At 39.4% G+C, this 24,110-nt stretch overlaps 1 protein-coding gene across 4 annotated transcripts in view; it reads left to right on the top strand.

Annotated features, from left to right (window-relative positions):
- Positions 1-24,110, top strand: part of Spata5 (spermatogenesis associated 5) — a 204,279-nt gene that overhangs the window by 168,000 nt on the left and 12,169 nt on the right. The window lies entirely within an intron of this gene.

The following is a 24,110-nucleotide window of genomic DNA, read 5'->3' as shown; positions in this document are numbered from 1 at the left end:
AGGTCTTAAAATAGTTCATGAGTTATAAACGTCCTACATGAGTCACAGTGACATTGCCTTGAGTTCACTCTTTCTGATTTTTGTTGGAAAGTGCTGTAGGCAAACCCACAGCCACTCAGCACCGTGTGTGTTGATAGATGCTGCTGATATTTATTTCAATTCAACTTATTATACATTTGGGGTACAGAATTGTGATACTCATTTTATAGAACAGGAAATTACAGCTTAAAGTAACTTTCTCAAAGTCCTATAGCTAACTAGTAGAACCAGAATGTAAGCCGAGGTCTAATTCATTTTCCCAATGTGCACTATATGTTTAGAATAGTTTTGTCTTCAGGTGACAAAGGTAGTAACAGTAAAAGAATGTTTCTAACATAGCATTAGATAGCAAAACAAGCTCACTGGTTCACGTGACATTTGGAAAAGCTTGTCTTCTAAATATTCTAGAAGGGATAAGATTATACCTTATATAGCAAGTTACTAGAATACTATCTTTCAGGGCATATCTGAGCAAGAAATAATTTATTATCAGACAGGCTATATCTAACTGATTCAACTTGTGTGTTTTCTTCCCTGAACTCACAAGTTAGGTACACTTAACCTTTCTATTTAGTGCCTGGTTCTGATGGCAAGACAGTCAGTCCCTGCATGAAAGCCCTGCTAAGGCAGCAAGCTCTGAGAGGCCATTATGTGGAAAGTGAAGCTTGGTTTTGTAGTGGGGACACCTAGATGTTGGAGATGCCAGTACAGGGGAATATTTACCATAAAGAGCTGCAAACAGGGAATGGAACCAGCTATAGGGAGAAATAGATGTTGCAGGCAGCAAAGCTGGTGAGGCAGAGACATCTAAGTCCTTTAATACCAAACATGAAGCTACAGGGTTGAGTGGTTTTCCTGCTGAGTTTCAGTCATTCTTTAGTCCACTATTCCTCATTATGTCTCATTTTCTTCCTTTTGGAATGTCAGTATATATTCTATGCCATTATTTGAAAGAATGTAATTAGGTTTTTCTTTTTTTAAATGGGGTTACAGGGGAAGAGCACAATTAAGAGCTTCCTTGGATCTTGGAAAAAGACTAGACTGATGTTGTGAAGGATTATGGATTGATTGTGTTGTTTTGCATTATGATTTGGCTAGGAGATTCTGGGATCCAGGGAGTGGGAAGTGGAGGTTTGAATAAGGAGTGTCCCCAGTTGGTGGTGCTGTTTAGGAAGGTTTGGCAATGGTAGGCTTATTGAAAGAAATATGTCACTGGAAACAATCTTTGATATTAAAAACCTGAAACTACTTTTGGAAAATTGGCTCTCTCATTTGCGTTTGAAACCGTGGACTCTCAGCTTCCTGTTTCTGCCACCATACCTGCTGCTAGCTGCTGTGCCTCTCTGCCATGGTGGCCTCTTATTTCTCTTCAACCAAAGCCAAAATAAGCTCAGTCTTCCATAAGCTGCTTTGGTCATGGTGTCTTATCACAGCAACAAAAAAGTAACTAATAAAACTATATTCCCTTTTAAATCGTCCCTACCTTGCCTAAATTGTACACAAGAACTAATACACTAGTTATTCTATAAGCAGCCATGGTATTCTGTTCCCTAACTAAAGAATACCATCTTGTAGTGATTGCTCAAGACTGTTGTTCTCCAGGTCAGAAGTGTCCTTGTTGTTCTCATTTGTTCCCTAACTCTGCTAATCCCGTCTTGCCTGTGTCCTTGGAAGATGCCGGTAAATTATAAATTTAATCAGCCTGAGTACTATGTAATAAGAACGTGAAGTGGAAGAAAATGAAATGTCAACAAGAACATTGTTTGAGGAGAAGGTAAAGAGGGAATTGATATGGTTTAAAATCTGTTCCTACTCAAGCTATGAAGCAACAACCAAGTGGTATAGACTGTACTTGAATGTTCTGGCATTGGGTCTGTAGTGTTTAAGATGTGCTTTCTTCATTATGGACCTCTTTTTCTATGGTGAGTATTTTACCAAATCCTAGGAGAACTTTTGTACTGTGCATGGAGCTATTCTTGAGTGCCATGATAGTTGTCATTAACCCTAGGCATGGTCTGCTTAGAAACCAGCATATTTTATGGTGGCATTCAATAGCCCTCCTGGTCTTCTATTTTGTACATTATATTCCTCCTTTTCCTTCTCACCCCCACCTTCTTTCCCAGTAGTCTGTAGCATTCTCAGGTCCTGTTTCAGCTAAATCTTAGTATCACATTTTTCTTTAGGGAACTAAAACATCAAGATAAAAATATTTTTCATTAAAATTAGAAACAAAAATTCTGAGACTGAGTCTTTAGATGTAATCTATCTCTAAACCTAAAATTCTAGGTATGAACCTCAGTAGCCTCATAAATGGCTTCTCTCCCTCCCTTGCAGGCAGGAGGGTTCAGAACTTAAAGATCATCCTATGCTTCCTAGGAAGTAAAAAGCCAGCCTGGGATACAGGAGACTTTGTCTACAAATACAAAGATCTCTTCCATTGAGCCAGAAAGTACATACTCTGGCTGTTGGAATGAACACTGTTGGTATTGGGCCATTGCTTTCTCTTAGCTAGAAACTGATACTACAGAATATTAACATTACAAGTCACTTAAGTTGATGCATTCACAAACACAACAGTGTTATGTATCAGGCACAGCCAATTACAATCTAAAATCACAGTTTTTCTAATGGTAAAAATCACCACGTTCTTTTTTTTAATTGGTTATTTTATTTATTTACAGTTCAAATTTTATCCCTTCCCTGTTTCCCCTCCACAAGACCCCTATCCCCTCTTCCCTGCTCTGTGCCTCTATGAGGGTGCTCCCCCACCCGCCCACTCATTCTTGCCTCAGTGGCCTACCCTCCCTTCCCCATCCTGGGCCATCAAGCCTCCACAGCACCAAGGGGCTCGCCTCCAGGTGATAAGTAGAGGATAAGGCCATCCTCTACTACATATCCAGCTGGAACTATGGGTACTGCCTGTGTAGTCTTTGTTTGGTCATTTAGTCCCTGGGACGTTGGGGGGTCTAGTTGGTTTATATTGTTCTTCCTATGAGGTTGCAGACCCCTTCAGCTCCTATAGTCCTTGCTCTAACTTCCCCATTGGGGTCCCTATGCTCAGCCCAATGTTTCCCTGTGTACATCTGCATCTGTATTGGCCTAGCTCTGGCAGAGCCTCTCAGGGGACAGCTATACAGGACAAGTGCTCCTTGGCATCAGCAATAGTGTTTGGTGTCAGCAGATGGAATGGATCCCTACATGCGGCCGTCTCTGGATGGCCTTTCCTTCAGTTTCTGCTCCACTCTTTGTCCCTGTATTTTCTTTTGACAGGAGGAATTCTGGGTTAATATTTTTGAAATGGGTGGGTCGTCCCATCCCTCAGCTGGAGGCCATGCCTGTCCACTGGATATGGTCTCTACAGGTTCTGTCTCCCTTTTGTTGGGTATTTTGGCTGACTTCCTTTTTCTTGGGTCCTGGGAACCTCTTGAGTCCTTGGCATCTGGGACTTTCTAGTGGCTACCACCAGTTCCCCTTCCCCCACTGCTGCAACACCTCCTTTCAAATTCCTGACCCTCTGTACATCTCCTCCCATATCTGAACTGGCCTACCTTTTCCCTCCCCCTTCTCTCTCCCTCCTAGATCACTCTCTCCCTCTACTTCCCAGAGATTATTTTTTTCTCTAACAGAGTAGTACTGTAGCTTCTACAGTTTGGTGTAATCTTTCTTCTTGAGTTTCATATGGTTTGTGAGTTGTATTGTTGGTATTCCAAACTTCTTTTTGGCTAATATCTATCCACTTATCAGTGAGTATATACCATGTGTGTTCTTTTGTGTCTGGATTACCTCACTCAGGATGATATTTTCTAGTTCCATCCATTTGCCTTTGAATTTCATGAAGTCATTGTTTTTAACAGCTGAATGGTACTCCATTGTGTGGATGTACCACATTTTCTGTATCCGTTCATCTGTTAAAGGGCGTCTGGGTTCTTTCCAGCTTCTGGCTATTATAAATAAGGCTACGTTGAACATAGTGGAGCATGAGTCTTTGTTGTATGTTGGAGCATCTTTTTGGTATATGCCCAGGAGAGGTATAGCTGGGTTCTCAGGTAGTACTATATCCAATTTTCTCAGGAATCACCAGACTTCCAGATTTCCAGAGTGGTTGTACCAGTCTGCAATCCCACCAACAATGGAGGAATGTTCCTCTTTCTCCACATCCTTGCTAACATCTGCTGTCCCCTGAGTTTTTTATCTTAGCCATTCTGACTGGTGTGAGGGGGAATCTCAGGGCTATTTGATTTGCATTTCCCTGATGACTAAGGATGTTGAACATTTCTTTTAAGTGCTTCTTAGCCATTTGAGATTCCTCAATTGATAATTCTGTTTAGCTCTGTACCCCAGTTTTTAATAGGGTTATTTGGTTCTCTGGAGTCTAATTTTTAGTGAGTTCTTTGTACATTTTGGATATTAGCTCTCTATTGGATGTAGGGTTGATAAAGATCTTTTCCCAATCTGTGGATTGCTGTTTTGTCATAATGACAGTGTCCTTCGCCTTACAGAAGCTTTGCGATTTAATGAGGTACCATTTGTCAATTCTTGATCTTAGAGCCATTGGTGTTTTATTCAAGAAATTTTCCCCTGTGCCAATGTTTTCGAGGTTCTTTCCCACTTTCTCTTCTATTTGATTCATCATATATAGTTTTATGTGGAGGTCTTTGATCCACTTGGATTTGAGCTTTGTTTAAGGAGATAAGAATGAATCGATTTACATTCTTCTTCATGCTGATTGCCAGTTGAACCAGCACCATTTGTTGAAAATGCTGTCTTATTTTCACTGCATGTCTTTAGCTCCTTTGTCAAAGATCAAGTGACCATAGGTATGTGGGTTCGTTTTTGTGTCTTCAATTCTATTCCATTGATCTACTTGCCTGTCTCTGTACTAATACCATATCTTTTTTTTTTTTAATCACTCTTGCTCTATAATATAGCTTGAGGTCAGGGATAGTGATTTCCCCAGAAGTTCTTCTGTTGTTGAGAATGGTTTTAGATATCCTGGGTTTTTTGGGGTTTTTTTGTTTTTGTTTTTTTTTTTGAGATAAATTTGAGAATTGCTCTTTCTATCTCTGAAGAATTGAGTTGGAATTTTGATGGGGATTGTACTGTGTGATGAGAGGGACTCCGTGTGAATGAATTACCCTTGTTGTTGATTAGTTCTCTGCAGGACTAACACTGAAGGCTTAGTGTGTGTTACTAGTACATCACTCTGATAAAACACAGATTTGCTGAGTGAAATCGATGCTCTGACCACACGTGCATCTTTCCTCCCTGCCACATCCTTGTTGCAGAACCCCAGTGTATTACTCTTCTCATTACTGTGACAAAATAAACTCTCAGAGCAACTTAAGAAAAAGAATGTTTATTTGGGTTCATAGTTTAGGGCTCAGTTTAGCATCCTGTTCAGAGCAGACAGCAGCAGTTCATGTTGTATCTGCAATCAGAAGGCAGAGATAGTAAATGATGGTGGTCATCTCACTTTCTCATTTTTATTTAATCATAGATTGCTGTCACCCACACTGGGGCAGATCTTCCTATGTCAGTTAATTAAATCTAGAAACTCACAGACATGCTCAGAGGTTTGCCTCCTAGACAAGTCTAGATCTTGTCAAGTTGGCAATAGTAGGTATCATCTTCAGCTTTAGCATGTGAGCAGACTTTAAAGTAAGGGACCATCCAGCACAACACATTGGGCACAGTACTTGTTCAGTGTCATCTATAAACTTTATGTTTTGTTTAGGAAATACCATATTTTTAAAAGTCGTTTATTCAGAAATTCTTTCATGGATATAAACATGATTTTACCTTCATTTGTAATTCTCTAAATTGATACACAGTTCTGTAAACCACATTTAATCTGTAATTATGTTTCTTAAACTTACATAAATAAAATGTCTCTTAAAAGAAAATTGGGATAGAGAAGGAATATAAGGAATATAATTGAAATAAGAAAATATAAAATCAAAGTGAAATTTTTTCAATAAATTTTTTTCCAAAATGGGGGGGGGTTCATCTACTCACAGTACTGCTTATTTTTAGTATAATTTCCAAAGTTTGAAGAATATAATAGTAGTTTCAAATTCCTTCCTTATATAACTGTTTTTTACATAACTACCAAGTAAGTCGAATTTACAGTTAATCAAAGAACCCTCTAATTTTTTAACTCATAAATATAATGTAGTGGGTATGTTACTTCTTTTGTGAAATGGACTACTTGGTATGGGAATAGAATGAATGCAACAATTCCTATGACTTGTGATTTTGCTTTGACCAGTAGTAACAGCAAAAATTGCATCATAGAGTTCTCTTACAGTGCTATATAAAATGAAGAGTCCTTGACCCAAGAGGAAACTTTGAAACAGATAAAACAAGAAGACGATGTTTTCAGAAGTAACTGGAGAAAGATCTCTAGATGTGAATGAAATAAAACTTACTACTTGTACAGCTAGAAGTTTTGGTTCTGTTGAGCTAAGCCGTCTGCAGGTAGTTAATGCCTTTACTAAAGGCTATTCCCATGGAGCAGTGAAGGGAATGTCTGGATTGTAGAGAACTGAAGTGAGCACAGAGGATCTTTGTTCAAGAATGTTAAGTGAACACACTTGGGGAAATGGTTTGGTTAGTAAATGCCTTTTGCCCAAGATTGAGGATCTGAGCTGATATACCAATGCTGGGCACATGGTAATATGAATCTGTAACTGTAGCCTTGGAGATAGGGGATTGGCAGGAGGAGCTCTGGCACGTGCTGACCAACCATCTAGGCAGTCAGTGAGTGCCAGCTTTGACCTTTGACCTCCATACACACCCATGGGTATTGACTACATTGCATGCACACATAAATAAAAATAATTAATATTTTAAGTTAAGAATTTTTATTTTTTGTTTTAAGGAGGAAAGGTTAGATAGTAGATGCAAGGGTAATGGTAGCAGAAGAGGATGTACTTACAGGCTAAGGTAGCACAGGACAACATAGAATGAAATATCCAAGGAAAAGAATGACTGGTAACGATCACTGGATTGGGGTCATTGTCAAAGAGAAGGATTTGCTTTCAGCTAAAAGAAGTTGCCTCTGTTCTTTTATATTAAGAGAGAAAGAGATTATAACTATCGATGATTTCATAGGTGGGGTATGGAAAGTTGAAGGAACTCAGAATTTGGAGTTAAGTATCTCCTCTCAATTTGAAAATATCTCCTATCAAGTCTTGTGTAACCTATACTAATACTCTATCCTTGTACAGTGGGCAGCCTCAAGGTATTTATATTATACTAGCACAATACATAGAGAATCCTCTTTTTTTAATAATAGCTAGAAGTCAAAAAACTAGAAGGGTAATCATTCTGAATCTGAGGTATCTCTGAATCATCTCAAAGATGATTTCCAGACTCTGTATGTGTGCATGGATGGGCGGGTGGGTGGGTATGGGTGTGTAGGAAGAGCTTGGGGTCTGTGGCCTTACACATGCTAGACAAATATTCTACCAAGCTCGTATCCTCAGCTGTCTAAACATTTTGTTTCATTTTTCCCTTGTTCTTTGTAAATATCCAGTCTATAGAATCCTAGTCAATTTATAGATTTATACCATGAAGAGAAAGGAGAGAGCAGTCCTGTGTATCTTGATGGCAATCCACTGGCGAGAGTTGTTCAAGTAAATATATACTGTTTTTCTCTACAGTTTAGTAGGAATAGGTGTACTGTAGGCACAGAGTTCTGTCTTTATGTAATTACTAATTCCTGAGGACCTGCTGTGCTCATCCATGTAATGCTTCTGCTGAATTTAAATTTCCTGCTTTAGTTTTTCATTGTTGCCTCACCTGTTTTGCAGTCTAGTCATATATTGCAAGCTGTTTTTAAATTATCTGGTTATTTTAATAATTGACCTTAAGAATCATTTCCACACTCCAGACCTAACTAATGTCATTGTAATACAGTGTTAACACCCCAGAATCTTCACAGAAAACTGATTGATCATAAGGAGGCAGAGGCTGGCAGGTCTTGTCTGCAGAGTGAGTTTCAGGACATCCAAGGCTACACTGAGAAATCCTGTTAAAAAAAAAAAAAGAAAGAGGAAAGAAAAGTAGTGAAGCTGTAATTTAGTGTGATAGAGAGCTTGCTTAGTATGCTAGAAGCCCTGTGTCCTCCCCAGCACCACGTAAACCATGCAGAATGGCTCAGCACTTGTTCTCCCAGCAAGAAGCTCATGAGCTCAGTGTCATCTTTGTCTACATAGCAAGTTTGGTGCTGGATACATGAGACCTTGTCTTTAAAAAAGAAAAAGGAGACAAGACAGAGAGAGAGTCTGGCCCATATTTTGTGTTTCATACATGTTTGGTGATAGATGGAAGGAAGGAAGGAGTGAGTTTCATTTTGTGACTGGGATTCTTCTTAAAAATTATAATTTGACAGGTGTAATGGTTCACTTCTTTAATCCCAGCACTTGAGAGACAGAGGCAGGCAGATCTCTAGGAGTTTGAGGCCACCCTGGTCTACATAGTGAGTAGTACCAGGACAGTCGGAACTATATAGAGAGACCCTGTCTTTAAATAAAACAAGACTTCACTTGTTTTTAAATAAAAAGACTTCACCTGGGAATGTTTTTTAATTACATCTGAAGTCATTCCCATTAGTTTTCTGTCATTATGAAAATCTGAGGTATTCAGCTTATAAACAACTTTATTTGGGCTCAAAAACATGGTGGTTTTAGTCTTTTTTGGCCCCATCACTTTAGGGGCTGTAATGAGGCAGAAAATCATGGCAGAAACATGTGACAAAACAAAGCTCCTTCACTGTATGATAATGAGGCAGAAAAATAAGGGGAGAAGTGGGCTTTTATTCTAAGTGTTAAAGGCCAACTTTCACTGACTTTAATGACCTCCTACCTAACCTCATAAACATGCTACTGCCTCCTAGTGCATTCCTGCACACTACATCACTGTCACTTATCTTTATCAGATACTTGGCATCCATGTATTACACCCTTACATCTTAACTATATGTAGTAACAGATTCTTTTGTGATATCTGGATGCTCACCAAGGTCGGAGAGTTTTAAAAAATAAAATAAAAACCATAATCACCTTATTTTACTTTGTTTATAAATTCTGATAATTGATTATAACAAATTTGAATCATTGCTGGTCTGGGCAAGGATCAGATCAGTTATTTTTTAAAAAAGAGTTCATGATTTGTTAAACCTTGTTAAATCCTGTTACCTAGTTCTCTGGTTAAGTACTGATATAATCTGGAAATGGTAATTAGATTCCCAGTAAGTAGCCCGTGATCTAACAGACTTTCTGGTAATGAAAGGATATCATTCCTCGATGAATGACTATGAAACAAGAATTCAGAATATAGAGCCATTTTTCTGTTTGAACAGTATTCAGGCAACTTTGATCTGAAGCAGTGGTCAGAGTCATATTTACTGATGCTCTTAATTTTTAGTAAGAAGAATCCTAAAGAGAGTGACCATCTCATGGTTAGAGAAAAGCATATTCCATATACTTCTGTACTACTATTCAGGCTAGCTGTGCAGGGTGGGGGTTAGTTGCTAGTTTTGTGTAGTAAAGATTTTTGCCCTGGCTTCCAAGCAAGTGTGCTGGAAGCTGTGCTTTGGTTGAATTGTGTTCAATTTTCTGTGTAATACTTTTGTTAAGATGAGCCTTTGAGTGGTTCTGTCTCTGCCCCCCCCCCCTTTTCCAGTTTCTAGTCTTACCTATTATGTGTTTCAGTTAATTGTGAACAGAGGATATTCTATGTCTTCCCTGGACTTTGTGCTCATTAATTTATGGATAAACCAAGTAATGAGACTGGCAGAAGTTGTTGCAGGCAGTATTTGTACAAAATTCTCAAACTTTTCTTTTTAGTTTGTTCTGTTTGTTTATTTAAATCTTTCTTTTTTAATTTTTAAAGTTTTATATGCATTTATGTTTTTCCTGTTTGTATATCTGTGCACCACATGTGTACCTGGTGCCCACAGAGGCCAGGATTGGGTATCAGAGCCACAGTAACTAGAGTTACATACAGTGTGAGAGCCACCAAGTTTGTTCTTTTAAACATTCATCTCTTTGGCATCAAGAAAATGAGTAAAAATGAAAGTCGGGTGGAGTTCATATAAGAGGACATACAGCGCTGAGTTGTACTGTCTTACTAAACAGGGCGATTTTATGCTGGTCCTTAATCTGGTGGAAGAAGCATAGATAGTAACATTTCATTCATTGCATTCCAATCCTAGCTCTGCTGTTTATAAGCTGCAATACATTGAATTGGCTGAGTTGCTTACTGGTGACACTGTAAAATTGCAGTAGTAATTCTTTTCACCTGTTTTAAAGATTGGAAATAATATGTATGGAGTTTAATAAAAATAGCTATTGTTATTCCCATTATTAAGAATTGCTACTGTTTCATTTAATAGTTAGATTCTTACATATATAAATGTTTCCTATTCCTGGTAAACAAGGTATACAAAATTAGCTCCTGAGATAATATAGATACTTTTATACTGTATTTCTGGAATTTGAAAGTCAGGTGTTTATAGTACCACTGAACCAGATGAAGTCTGTGCTCCTTTCTGTAGGTTATAGAACTGTTTGTTTGTCTGTCTGTCTGTTTCTTTGCTTGCTGATGTTATTTAAGAGTCTTGACACCCTCTGCGTTTCCTTGGCTGATGTCATTCTTACATCTGTTTCTGACTTGTGCCTCCCTGTCATACTCAGAGGACCTTTCTGATGACATAAATCTGTCCAGATAATCTGGTCTAATCCTCCTGTCGGATCAGATGATTATCCACCTTAATTCCACCTGTAACCTTGATCCCCTTGTCATGTACCTTAACACAGTCACAGGTTCTAACGCTTGGGAGCTATTTTTTGGCAAAGGAATAGTATTCTTTCCACAGTAGTCAAGGCAACTCTTGTAGCACTGAGCGTGCTGTCTGAGAAACTTGTAAATACTGTTCATCTGATGCCATATATTTCCAGCCTTGATGTTCATTACTTTCATCTTTGTTCTGGTTTTTGTGTTTTGTTTTGTTTTTATTGTTACTATTGTGAAAATTCGCTTTCTTGGTCACAGTATCTCTTATTTTGCTTTTTACTTAGTGCCATCTTTAAAGAGCTATAGTCATAATTGCACAAATATGTGTGGGCAAAACTTTGGATTTTTATAGATAAAGATGGGATATGGATCTTGTTTTCAGCAGCAATTACAAAGCTAATGGAAAATAATTTCTAAAGGCATCTTTTTTTTTTTTTTTTGAGACATAGAGTCTCACTATAGTCTGTCTCGGCTAGAGCTTGCTATGTAACCAGGTTGCCTGAAACTTCATGTCTTTGCCTCCCAAGTGCTGGATTAAAGGCCTACACTACCACCCCTAGCCTCCTAAGTCATTGTTACAACACTGGATGCAGCATAAAAGCCAAATGTGAATTAGAGTATTAACTCTAAGCTAATGTCAGAGACTAGCAGGCCTTTAGGCTACTGAACTTGCCAGCAAGGAGAGAGAAGAATATCATGAGATGTGGTTAGGCCAGGCTTAGACAGTTACCCTGTGAAGAGAGCAGTTCTGTGACCCAGTCACTTAGCTGCTGAGCTTGTTTCCTCAGATCTGCTCTGAAAGTTAGTGAGACTCATTAAGATTGTATCTACCATACCTTTTGATTCAACATTGCTTGACAAAGCAAAAATAACCCTGAAAACACTGGAATCCACAAAGATGTCCTTTAGCAGGTGAATAGATATATAAACTGTAATACATGTAAACAGTGCAATATCCTTATACGTTAGAAGAAAGTAAATTATTATACATATAATATATACGAAGTATAAAGAAAAAATACATAGAAGAATCTCATGGACATGTTAATAAGTAAAAGAAGCCAATCTGAAAGTGGCCTACTGTGTGATTCCAAACACAGGGCATTCTAGAAAAAGACAAAAGTAAAAGAGTAAAATGATTAGGGGAAGAAAAGGATAAGAAACCAGAGAAAAAGAGTATTTGAAGATGCTGTTACACTTTGAATATGAAATGTCCCCCACCCCCAAGCTCAGGCATTGGATCCAGTCAATGAGAGATGCTTGTCATTTTAATCTATTGACAGATTTATAACCTGAGATAGGAGGGAATGGGATAGGAAGTTGAGCTTGGTTGGAAGAAATAGATCATTGGAAGTTGTCTTATTCCTAGCCAATTCCTATCTGTGTCTATTCTTCCTGGCCACCATGGCCACATACCCTTAGCACCAGGATATCCTGCCTCATACTTGCCAGCTAACCACTGACTGGGCCTTCCAAAACTAGGCCACAAAACAAATAATTTCTCTTAGGTATTTTGCACCAGACCAAAAAGTCTGACTAATAGAATAGTGATGTTAATGATGTGTGTGTAATAGAGTACACAGTGAGTCCTGATGTAAACTATGGATCTGGGAGGACAGTAGTGTAGCCACAGATATAACCATTGTACTAATTGGGCCAGGGTAGCTAAGGAAGGGTGCTTTGTATATAGAGCAGAGAATATGTGAGCATTCTGTACTCAATGATTACACTGTGGACTTGAAACTACTCTTTAAAAAAAATTTTTTTCAGTGTTGCATGGTGTTGGGTGAAAGGAGAGAGAAAGTAAGACTTCTCTCTGAGCCTGTCCCCATCTCTACTGCCAGTTTCCCACAGTCTCCCTGCTTGGCTTTATTTTTTCACTGTAGCTGATTCAGCCAACTTTTTCCTACCCTTTAGGTTCTTAGTGCCAAAACGTAGATAAAGACTGCAAAGTTGATTCTGTTGAAAGAATCGTATCTGTCTGTAATTGCTGTCTGAGAACTGATCTTTGCTATCATTTTAATGTATGCTCCACTTCTGGAATGCAAGTATACTCTACCCATGGAGGCCCAGTACACCATGAGTTATTGCCTGTAAAAACACCTATGGGACGTTATTCTTCATTGTTGTCCTTCAGATGCCATCAACCTGGGACAGCTGGTCCTGCAGAACAGGATAGTAAGGCTGATCTTTAAGAAGGTTTAGAGTAACTAAGGACAGTTTCTTAAAGAAAGCAGTCTCATTTGTTCAGGAACTAAGAATTACTAGCATTTTAAAATAAGTGTTGGGTGAAAACAGAAAGTTTGGGAAAGGAAGGGAGGAGAGGGAAAAGAAGGAACAACAACTGATGTTTCCTGTGTCATGGTTTTGAGGCTCCTACTGGAGTGCTTTATAAGATTTTTACTTTGACAGAGTAAGAAAACTAGTGTTTTAAATTTTTTAATCCCAGACAATACATAAATGTTATTTTCTTCCTAAGAGCCATATCCATAGGTGTCTCACAGTCTTATGTTTCATTGGTTTCTGAAACCAAGTCAGGTGGTCTGTAAAGTTTTACTCCTGGTAATCAGCACAGCATTATCACAAGAAAATCATTCTGGGCACCAGCTATCTGTTTTCTGTAGAGTGATAGACACTGGGTATTATTCCTACCTACCAGGGAGAAATGTGAGATTCTGCTAAAGGGAGGAGCACATTTAAGTCATTTTTTGGTCCAAGAATGATGCCGTAGTGTTAATGGTTAAGTAGTAGTTCACTTAATAATCTTTTCTCTATATACTCTGATGTTTATGTTGGTGTGTAGAGATGCTAAAAGAGGAGCTCTTCCAAATGTTGTTCTTCTGTTACTGCCACCTTTTCATTCAGCTAATTTAGAATTAAAAGAATAATTTTTCTTACACAGAATCCCAAATGAAGATGATTTTACTACATAAGGGAGACAGGGTTAACTACAGTCTAAGGAACAAATGTGACTCACAACCTGTTTTTGAAAAGTCCAAAGGCTAGAAACAGATTTATATTTTTAAATGGATGAAGAAAATGCAGTAGAAGATTTTTTTGACACAGTAAAAAAAATGTGTGAGATTCAACTTTTAGCGTTATAAAGTTGCATGGGAATGAATCTCAGTCTTTATATCCACCCTATAGAAGAATCACAGAACCATTTTGCCATCCACTCATCTAATGCTTTTTACCATCCTCTACCTTCATCATTGAATTTTCCTTTTCTTTCCTCCTTTTGGCCACTTGCTGGCACGCGCGCGTACACACACACACACACACACACACACACACACACACACACACCCACTCACACACACACCTTTTTTTTTTTTTTTTTTTTTTTTCCCGAAGCTGGGGACCGAACCCAGGGCCTTGCGCTTGCTAGGCAAGCACTCTACCACTGAGCAAAATCCCCAGCCCCTTTTTTTTTTTTTTAACAGTGCTTTCAATTACAATGAAATCCATTTGTGAGTCTGTAGAAAGTGCTCAGGGAAGTACTTGTCTACCTCCTTCCCTGTGGCTTTCCTTCCCTCTCTCTTTTAAGTAGAAGTTTAAAGTGGTGCCTTTTCCCCAGCATGTGTTTGTTTTCAAGGTGGGAGTTAGATCCGGATACAGTCTTTCACATCCATGGAAAGTTGTGTGTTAGTATGTGGTCTCATTTTTAATGTACTTGCAGACATCCCAGTTATCTGAGATCACTTTCACATGGACTGAGGTTAAGCTTTATTTCTTTTGGCTTGTCCCTCCCTCAGCAGACACTTCCTCTTTGCCTTGAAAGGACAAAACGATGTTCAGCTGTCTGGGCTTGGGCCCAGTATTTGATTTATACATTATTTAATTTCCTCCTGAAAATTGGAAGCAGGGCTCTCAGGAATGGAAGTGAGTAGTTCTCGTTTGTTTAAGAACACTTTTAGATTTAATATAATCAGTAGTACATGTCAGTATGATTGGGGGCGACTTAAGGTGAAGCAAATACAAGTTAATACAAAGGAAGGGTGCTTGACAATAGAGAAGAGCTGAGGTTTCTGAATCACTTCTGCTGGGTTGTCTGCCCCACTTGGCTGTGCTGCAGTTACAGAGCAGTTCCTCAGAACTACTACTGCACCTATCTCCACAACTACACATGCAACTATGTGAGTACCAGAATGGAATTTTTATACTATGAATTCAGGAATTTAAAAATCAATTCTAGAAATAACATTTTGTGCTTCATAACTGCTTTGGGGCAGTATATTTCTCTGGCCATGTTACTCTGAGGTTGCACAGCCTGTCTCCTCTTCTAAGCTCCTAAGGCTTGACACTCAGGCTGCCTGCGCTGCTCCACTGGGCATTGTTTCCTTATACCTCCTTGCCCACACTGGTGATGTCTCTCACTGGAGCTCTTTCCTCCTTGTAATCAGTTCTAAGCTTTAGCCTCCCTGTTTTTCTCATCCCATCTGCCAGATAACCCTTTGCTTCATAATCCTTTCTTTCCTCTTTTCATAAAGATCCCGTTCTCTAGTATGGAGGTAAGCTTAAATGTTTCCAAGGTTGTTTCTTGGACCTCTTTTTCTCTGTGGTGTTTTCAGACTTTTAGCATTATGTAACAAACATTGTCATTTACAAAGTTCATACTTGAGAACTGCTTGGTCACTTTACAAAAATGGAATCACAGAGGCCTGGGAGATAGGAAAACCTAAGCTCAGTTCCTTGGCCCTTATGTAAAAAGTAGGTGCAGTAGTGATGCTTTGTCTGTAACCCCAGCACTAAGGAGACAGGGACAAGTGGAGATGATTGGCCAGCCAGGCCAGCTGATTGGTGAGCTCCAGGTTCACTCAGAGATCCTACCCACCCCTCCACTATCCCCCTATTCTAGGGCATCAAACCTCACCAGGACCAAGGGCCTCCCCTCCCATTGCTGTCAGGCAAGACCATCCTCTTCTACCTATGTATCTGGAGCCATGGATCCCTCCAGATACACTCCTTGATTGGTGGTCTAGACTCTGGGAGAACTGAGTGGTCAGGCCAGCCTATGTTGTTCTTCCAACAGGGTTGCAATCTCCCTCCACTCCTCCAGTCCTTCCACCAGCTCCACTACCAGGTTCCCTGAACTCGGTCTGGTGATTGGCTCCAAACACCCACATCTGCATTGGTCAGTTGCATACTAGGTTCCTGTTGGCAAGGACCTCTTGATCATGGCAACAGTGTTGGGTTTGGTGTCTGCAGACATGATGGATCCCCAGGTGGGGCAGTCCCTGGTTGGCCCTTCCTTCAGTCTTTGTTTTTTTCTTTTGTCCCTTTTCTTCCTTTGGACAGGAAGATTTCTGGTTTATAAACTGAGATGGGTGGGTGGCCCCATCCCTTGACCAAGGGCTGTGCCTATCTGCTGGAGGTGGTCTCAATAGGTTCTGTCTCTCCCTTCTCTGCACATTTCAGCTAAAGTCATTCCCATTGAGTCCCAGGAGCCTCACGTTTCCCTGGTTTCTGGGACCTTCCAGTGGCTATCCCCAGTTCCTCATCCCCCTGCCACATATTTTTCTTGCTTTCCTGACCCTCTGTACCGCTCTCTCATCTCCTCCAGTTTCTAATACTGCTCCCTTATTTCCTCCCCTCCTTTTCCCCTCCCAGGTCTCACAGTGTGTTGAGCCCATTTATAGCTTTCTATGGCTACACATGGCTCTTCAACCACAGGTCAGACACACCATTGTCAACACTACATTGTAGTCATGCCAGTGTGGCTGCTTATCTTTTCCGACTGCCAAAACCTGAGATGCTTGGAGGGCTGCAAACAAGCTTAGCTGGAAAACTACTCCAGTCCTGTTAGGCTGCTCTTGACCCCCTTGATGATAGTATGTCCTTTGCTACTTCTGTGTCTTCACAAAGACCAACTTTGCAGAGAGTGAATACCACTGTACATCATCTTGATCCTTTAAGATGGCCCTAAAGATGTCCTCATTGATGTTGCTCAGCACCTAGCACCTGTCTTCTCTACTCATCTACCTCAGGGCTGTCTGGTAGACTAAGTAAAGAATAGTCACTGTAGTTGGACATCTAAACCTGGAGCTGTCATTTAACTTAGGGCAGTCTGTTCAAACCATATTAAAATCTGGTTTGTTGGTTTTCATTTATCAATTTTGTTATTATCGGGAGAAGATGTTGTCTTTGTGCTGGATTATGGAGAAGTTAGATGAAAGCCAGGGCCCTTCAGACTCCTCAGCCCCTTTCACAGTTCGATGGTGCTCTCAATAGCCCTATCATCAGTGCTGTTGTTCTCCCTTGCCACCATCCCATGTTTCTCATGTCAATTATTTCACTACACATTCAAACAGGCAGTGAGGGCTTACTCTCCCATCTGCATTCCACAGTTTGAGGAGGACCTTCTATTACGTTTTTCATGAATGTAACAGTGACTTGTCTTAAAAGTTTTCTTCTGTTAGTTCAGGTGAGCCGAGTAGCTCTTCTTCTCCCCTAAGAGACATGCTGGCTATACAGTGTTCATAAAATTCAGAAGTGGAAAGTTAACGTTTGTATCTTCATGTTTTAATCAAATACTAGCACTTATAAAAAGTCATTTCTCTCTTATTTAGTACTCTGAAACTTAAAACAAACCAACTTTTAAATTTATTACTCTATAGTTCCTGAGAGAACAACTATGGTCTGAAGTCATTTTTTTTTTTCTTTTGAGGTAGACTTACTGTGTAGCTCCAGCTGGCATAGAACAGCTCCGTAGACCAGGCCAGCCCCAGACTCAGAGACCTGTCTCTGTACTGGAATTAAAGTGTGTACCCAGCTAGTGATTCTTTCTTTTAAAATAACTACTTTGGGACCAGTGATATCACCTATCAGGTAAAGCAACTGCTGCCAAGTCTGAGGACCTAAGTTTAATTCCTAGGACCTACATGATTGAGGGAAGAGAACTGGTTCCAGCAATCTGTCCTCTGACTGCCACAAGTGTTATTTTGTGGAATTTAATAACTCTATTAGATCTTAATATGACACACTAGCCCCCTAATAATTGAGACAGAGTCGAATGATCTATTTAATCGGCTTTAGTACAGTTACTGGGCATTATCCCTAACCTATTTTTCTATGCTACTGTCCCAGTTGCCCTCCCCAAGTTACTTGCTGTTTGAGGCTTACCCCAGGCTGCCACTGTTTCATCAGTCTGTCTTCAGGGAGCATGTCTCATGTGCTCTTGGTCCATCCCATCTAATGGAGATACTCCTTCTCTCTCTGTCTTCTTTCTCCTCCTCTCGCTCTTTGTCTCTCACTCTCCTTGTGGTCCCTACCTGCCACTCTCACCTCAGTAACCAAAACCCTGCCTACCTCTATTCTCCTTAGTAATTGACTGTAAAGCCACTTTTGTTTAAACAATCAGAGAAGATTGGTAAGCAAAGTTTATACAACATCATTTGGTGCAGATGAGAATCAGCTTATTGGGACTGCAACCAGATCTTGGGGGCTGATACTTAGCATTTGAATATATAACAGCACCAGACCAACCCCCAACACACAGGTCCATTCCCCACCCTAACATGGACATGGACACACACTCAAATACATTTAATTTTTTAAAGAATTACTTTGTAGTTGATTTATAAATGCTATCAGAAGTATTTGAGATAAGATATATTCAAGCATCAAGTTACTTTTTAGTGTGTATGTTTTTTACTTTATAAGGGCAGCCAACACAAAGTGTTGTCAGTTAAAATACCAACAGTTTTTTCCATCTACATACTTTTTCTTAAACAAATATTCTTTTTTCCCTTAGCATATTTCTGAAGAAACATAACTTTGCTGCTTTTGAGAGGTAACACTTCTTCACAAATCACACATAAGCTAATTAAGCTAATTCTGTGTAATTGGGTTGAATTAAAAACATAGAAACCAAATAAAAATACTAGAGATTATAAACAAGATTAGACTAAATGAATGCTAAATAAGATCTGTTTTAATACCATTTTATACTTCACATAAATAATTTCTCAAAGTGTTCCACATGTGGATTCAGTGTGAGCCTTGGGAAGGCCCCCTGTCTTGACCCAGCACTGCTGTTAGCATTTGAAGACTCATACACAGAAGGTATGGCTCAGCTATCCATAGTCTGAATCTCTGTCTTAGGACAGAGACACATTTAGATTTGTTCACAGACCAGACAGAAGTTGAGGAAGCCTTAACAAACAGAACATGTTCACATAGAGTACCTTCTTAAAAGCACCAGCATGCCAGCTGCTGAAGGATTGCCCTGATTGAGGCTGAGTGCTCAGAAAGGCCACTCAGCAAAGTGCTGGGTCAAGACGTGGGGCCTTCTCAAGGCACACACTGAATCCACATGTGGAACTTTGAGAAATTATTTATACCCACTGTGGAGTTAACACAACCCAATTTTTTTAGAAGTCTTGCTATTCAAAGCATCAAAGCACTAGTCACAGGAGTTCTTAGCTTGAATACATACAGTTGCACATTTCAGTGATGCTGAAGGCTGTGCATCGTTACTTTAGTTTTGGCAAATCTCTCTTTTTTTTAATTATTTTCTTTTTTATTATTTTGTCTGAGCGGGAGTTTTGCCTGTCTATATGTCCGTGCACCATGTGCCTGCCTACATTGTTTTCATCTGCGGTACATAAATATGTGATCTTCCAGGAATTAGATGAGAAACCCACAGATTATCATGTATATGATGTTAGGCGGCAGTACCACTCCTGTTCTGATAACCTCTGAACAGGACCATTCTGAACTCCCCATTGTCACTTTCTAAGCCCGTGATTGCTGCTCTGGAACTTCAGAGCCCAGACAGAGCTGACCTGAGATACCCTGAACCTCATTAGCACTACTGAGTGCTGCAGCAGAGGGTCAGCAGCTGTGAGCCCCGGAAGACAGACTAAACTCCAGTAGTCTAGGAGAAAAGCCAAGCCAGCGCCTCACATACACATGACACTAGTAGAAGATATGGGGGACAGTGCCATGCCTAATGCTGGCAAAGGCTTGAAGCCTTGGGAAGCTGCTCAGAAAAGAGGAAAGAAGAATGGAAGAACAGAGGCAAGTGAGAAAGGGAAAAAAAATAGTATGATTTTGAAATTTACCTTTTCTCAAATTTTGGGTGAACAATGAATGGATAAAAGGTATAGGTTGTATAGTCCTTTGTGGTCAGTGAAAGGGAACATTAAACTGAGGTTGACTGTTTGGCCTGTTAAACTGTCTTGACACTTTGACCTATAAGTAAGTCTTAAAGGGGAAATAAAGAACAGGAAACAGCTCAGATGCCTTTTACAGGGGACTGGGTTGAAGAAACTGCAGCTGTGAAGGGATTGAGAGACATTTCTCCATAGAGTGTGAAGTGGGCTCTGGGATGTATTTTTATGTGAAGAGGGCAAGGCAGAGAACGAACGGTGTAGTATGCTAACATTTATGTAAGGAGTTAAGAATAGGAAAGCTTTCTCTAGAGGCAGTGGCCAAGAGCCAGGCATGATGACCTATACTTGTAATTCCAGCACTTGGGCAGAGGAAGCAGAGTCTATGGAGCAAGGAAAGAACTCCCCAAAATTGCCCTCTACATGTAGCACAGAAATATACACATTAAATAATATTTTAATGTGGAAATTTTTGAGGAAGGCATTAGAAAATACATAGACCATAGAAAATAAAGTCCCTTTTTTAAACATGGTGGTAAGAGAAAAGAGGAGGAGAAAATTCTTCCATATAAGCTGTGCTAACTAAGTACTGTACATGTGAGGTATGCTAACTGATGCATTACTGAGCTGTACTCAACTCAGTGCAGTGTACTGTAACTTCTAATCCCAACTCAAACATTTACTGCCAATTAGCAAGATTTTAGAACTGATTGATTGTTGATAGCAATATTATTGATAATGTTAAGAACTTAATGCAGTTTTTAATAATTCTTTTAAAGGTATGTACTAAAATATTTAGAAATTAGATATTCTGATTCTGAGGTTTGTTTTTTTTAATGCAGTGTGCTCCTGGGGATGAGGAGAATGAAAATCAGCTATGAGTTTTTCACCGTAAATGCTGCTCAGCAGGAGAACCAATGCTCCCTGTATTCTCTCAGCTCTCCTCTCTCCCATCTCTCCTTCCTTCCATCCTCTCTCTCTCTCTCTCTCTCTCTCTCTCTCTCTCTCTCTCTCTCTCTCTGTGTGTGTGTGTGTGTGTGTGTGTGTGTGTGTGTGTGTGTGTGTGTGTGCCGCTTGCTTTCCATAGATGAGCACTAGGTTTTTATAAAGTGATAATATTCTTTCCCTAAATGGTCCTTAGTAATTTCAGTCTCCTCCATCTTCCCATTCACCTCTTCTTGAGAAAATGGATCAGCTTCTAAAATGGGTAGAGCTGTTGTGACAGACATTTGAGGTCAGTTTTCATTCATTCAGAACTACAGCATATAGTCAGAGTTCTTTAATTTGGAATACTGTCTACTTTACCCTTCTAAGTCCTGTCAATATGCATTTGCAGTTACATGCATAATTTTAATTTATTTTAAAGACTGTATCCAAATAAAATTTTTATAAACTTCTAAACTGAACAGCCGCATATTGGGATTTTGTAATCTGTCTAGTTTGACTACTTCCCCCCAGAAGATAGTCAGTACATCTTTGCTTTCTTCTATGCAGACATCTCTGGTTGCCAACAAAAAGAATGAATTTTAGAAAAAGAAAGCTGCTACTAATTGACTATGACTTGTTACTGGAATTCGTTTCAAAAAAATACCTTAACTTTTTCTTTTTTTCCTCCTCAAGAATTTTCAAAGAAATCATAGATTGGTGTCCTAGTGGTGTACAGAACGCTGGTTTGGTTTGGCTTGGTTTGGTGTTTGTTTGTTTGTTTGTTTGTTGTAAGTGCTGCTGAGCATAAATTGCCATGTGGTACACAGAACTTCACTTTGAAGCAGTATGCTGCTGAGCTGTAAGAGAGGAAGCAGTGTAGGCAGTACATGCTGACAGGTTCTCAAAGAAGCAAAAGGCCTGGCTCACGTCACCTGTCTAGCCCACTACAGATTTTATTCCTAGCCAAGGAAAAAACTGTCATGTCATCATAAAGTGACAAACTCAATTTTTCTTTATATGTGCCCACACCAGGCCAGTCAGAGACTTTTCGTGGGATTTTTGGTCACTTGAACTATTAAGATGAGAACTTTTTGGTGGCCCAAACTGTACTCTGTAGAACACAGAAAGTATGCACATAAAAATTGCGCATAAAAGTCATGACAAAAGCCAGTTGTCACCACAACTACCATCCTTCCTGTTCCTGAGGTAGGAGGATCATTTGAAACTAACCTGGGTAACATAGTGAGACCCTTTCCCCATGAAGAAAAACAAGAAATACAGAGAATTCCTGGTGGCATTCTGGTCCCTGTTTCCAGTTGGTACTCTGAAATTCTTGACTACCCCTCACACTTAGATTCTAACAGACCCAGTCTTTCCTAAAAATTCCTTCTTTAATCCAGGTTACATTTCTGTCTCTGCAGTTGAATTCTAGTCACATCACAGATATAACAATAACAACTAATTGCATATATTTGAAGAAAGAAAAAGTTGAAATAGAAACTAGAGTAGCTGGGCATTCACAGATGCAGTGTGCTAGAACTCCTGAGCACCTTTTAAGAACAGCTTTCCTGTTTGTATTTGCTGTGAAGTTAGAGATATGGAGCCTTAAACACATCAGGATTTGGAAAAGGATAGATTTAAAATTTCAGAAATCTGAGGGTACCCTAAGTTTAACATAATTTACATAGGAATATGTAAGTATGGAGGAATTGAAATTCTATAATTACTACTAAAAGAGGAGTCATCAGAAAGATAGTTTAAAATACTTTGTTTCAGCATGTAAAAATCTCATTTTATGGCAGAACTTTTTTTGTTAAAGTACAGCTATGTTGCATTGCTGCCAGAATGGTAGGATCCTAGCAGCCCAGTTACTTTTAAATGATGAGTAAATTCCAGGACTTGCAGCTTACATTCTGGCACCATTGTTAAATTGCAGCACATCTTGAGGATGTACTTTCTGCCAGTAAGTTTGTATGTACTAAGTGAGTGTGGGTGTTCTTCCTTCAGAGAGACCAGAGTTGATGGAGAATGGGCAGGTCAGATTGACAAAAGAATAGAGACTGTCTGCTTGCTTTCACACTCTTCATATGTTATTGTAAAGCATATAGAATATACTATAGATCTATAGTTTCAGTTGTACCATTATCCCTTTGTCCAGTAAATGTATATTTCTGCAGAAAAGATACTTTAGAATACTTACTGGTCTCTTTCCAATGGGGTGTGTGTGTGTGTGTGTGTGTGTGTGTGTGTGTGTGTGTACACTTATGTATTTATATGTCTGAGTGTTGACCTAATTTAAAATGCTATAACATTGCATGGATACAGGCCTGAGGTTTACTCAAATTCACTTAATTTTGTATCTTTAGATTTTTAAAACTAGGTAAACACTATGCCATAAAATTTACCCTTGACTCATGAGAAACACCAGCTGGCTGCATTCTCCATTACACCGGTCTATCTTCTTTATTAGTTGTTAGGTACTTTCCTTACCTGTTTGACCTTCCTCGTGGTTATTAATGTATATGATCAGCAAGCATCCTTAGACTCCTCTTTATTGGACCTCATACCAAACCTTCTTGTTAGGATTCTTGCAAAATTTGAGTAATAGTGGTTAAGAAAGGCTGATGAGTTTGATATCCATTAAGTAATGGTAGCCAAAAGAGCACAGTAAAATGTGTTTTGATTAAGACTTTTCTTCACCTGAAGATTATCCCCACCCAGCTTGAGCAAAAGAGGGCAGTATAGAAAATGTCTCTGAAGCTTGTTACTATGATCCTTGAAGTATGTCATAGCTGTACATTTTATTGTCAAAAGCAAGAACTGGGGCTGGAGAGATGGCTCAGTGGTTAAGAACACTGGCTGCTTTTCCAGAGGTCCTGAGGTTACTTCCCAGCAATCACATGGCTTACAACCATCTGTAATGGGGTCTGATGCACTCTTTTGTCATGTAGGCTTACATGCAAATAGAGCACTCGTACACATAAATAAATCTTTTTTAAAAAAGCTAGAACTGGATTTCACTGTTAGCTTCTACTCAGTAAAATTGGAGAATTCTTTTTTTTTTCTTTCTGTTGAGTGGACATGTAGAAAATAGAGTTTAAAGTTTATGTGACTTAATAACTTTCAGATGAGACTTCCTGAGATACTAAATGTACATCATGCTACCAACCAGCATGTACCTTTCCTCACAGGCTATCTCTGGTTATATACACATAGTTAATGCCTGCCACT

Source organism: Rattus rattus, chromosome 3, assembly GCF_011064425.1.
Source record: "Rattus rattus isolate New Zealand chromosome 3, Rrattus_CSIRO_v1, whole genome shotgun sequence".
Lineage (NCBI taxonomy): Eukaryota > Metazoa > Chordata > Mammalia > Rodentia > Muridae > Rattus > Rattus rattus.
Note: the sequence above shows the minus strand (reverse complement) of the source record. Positions and strands in the feature narration are given on the sequence as shown.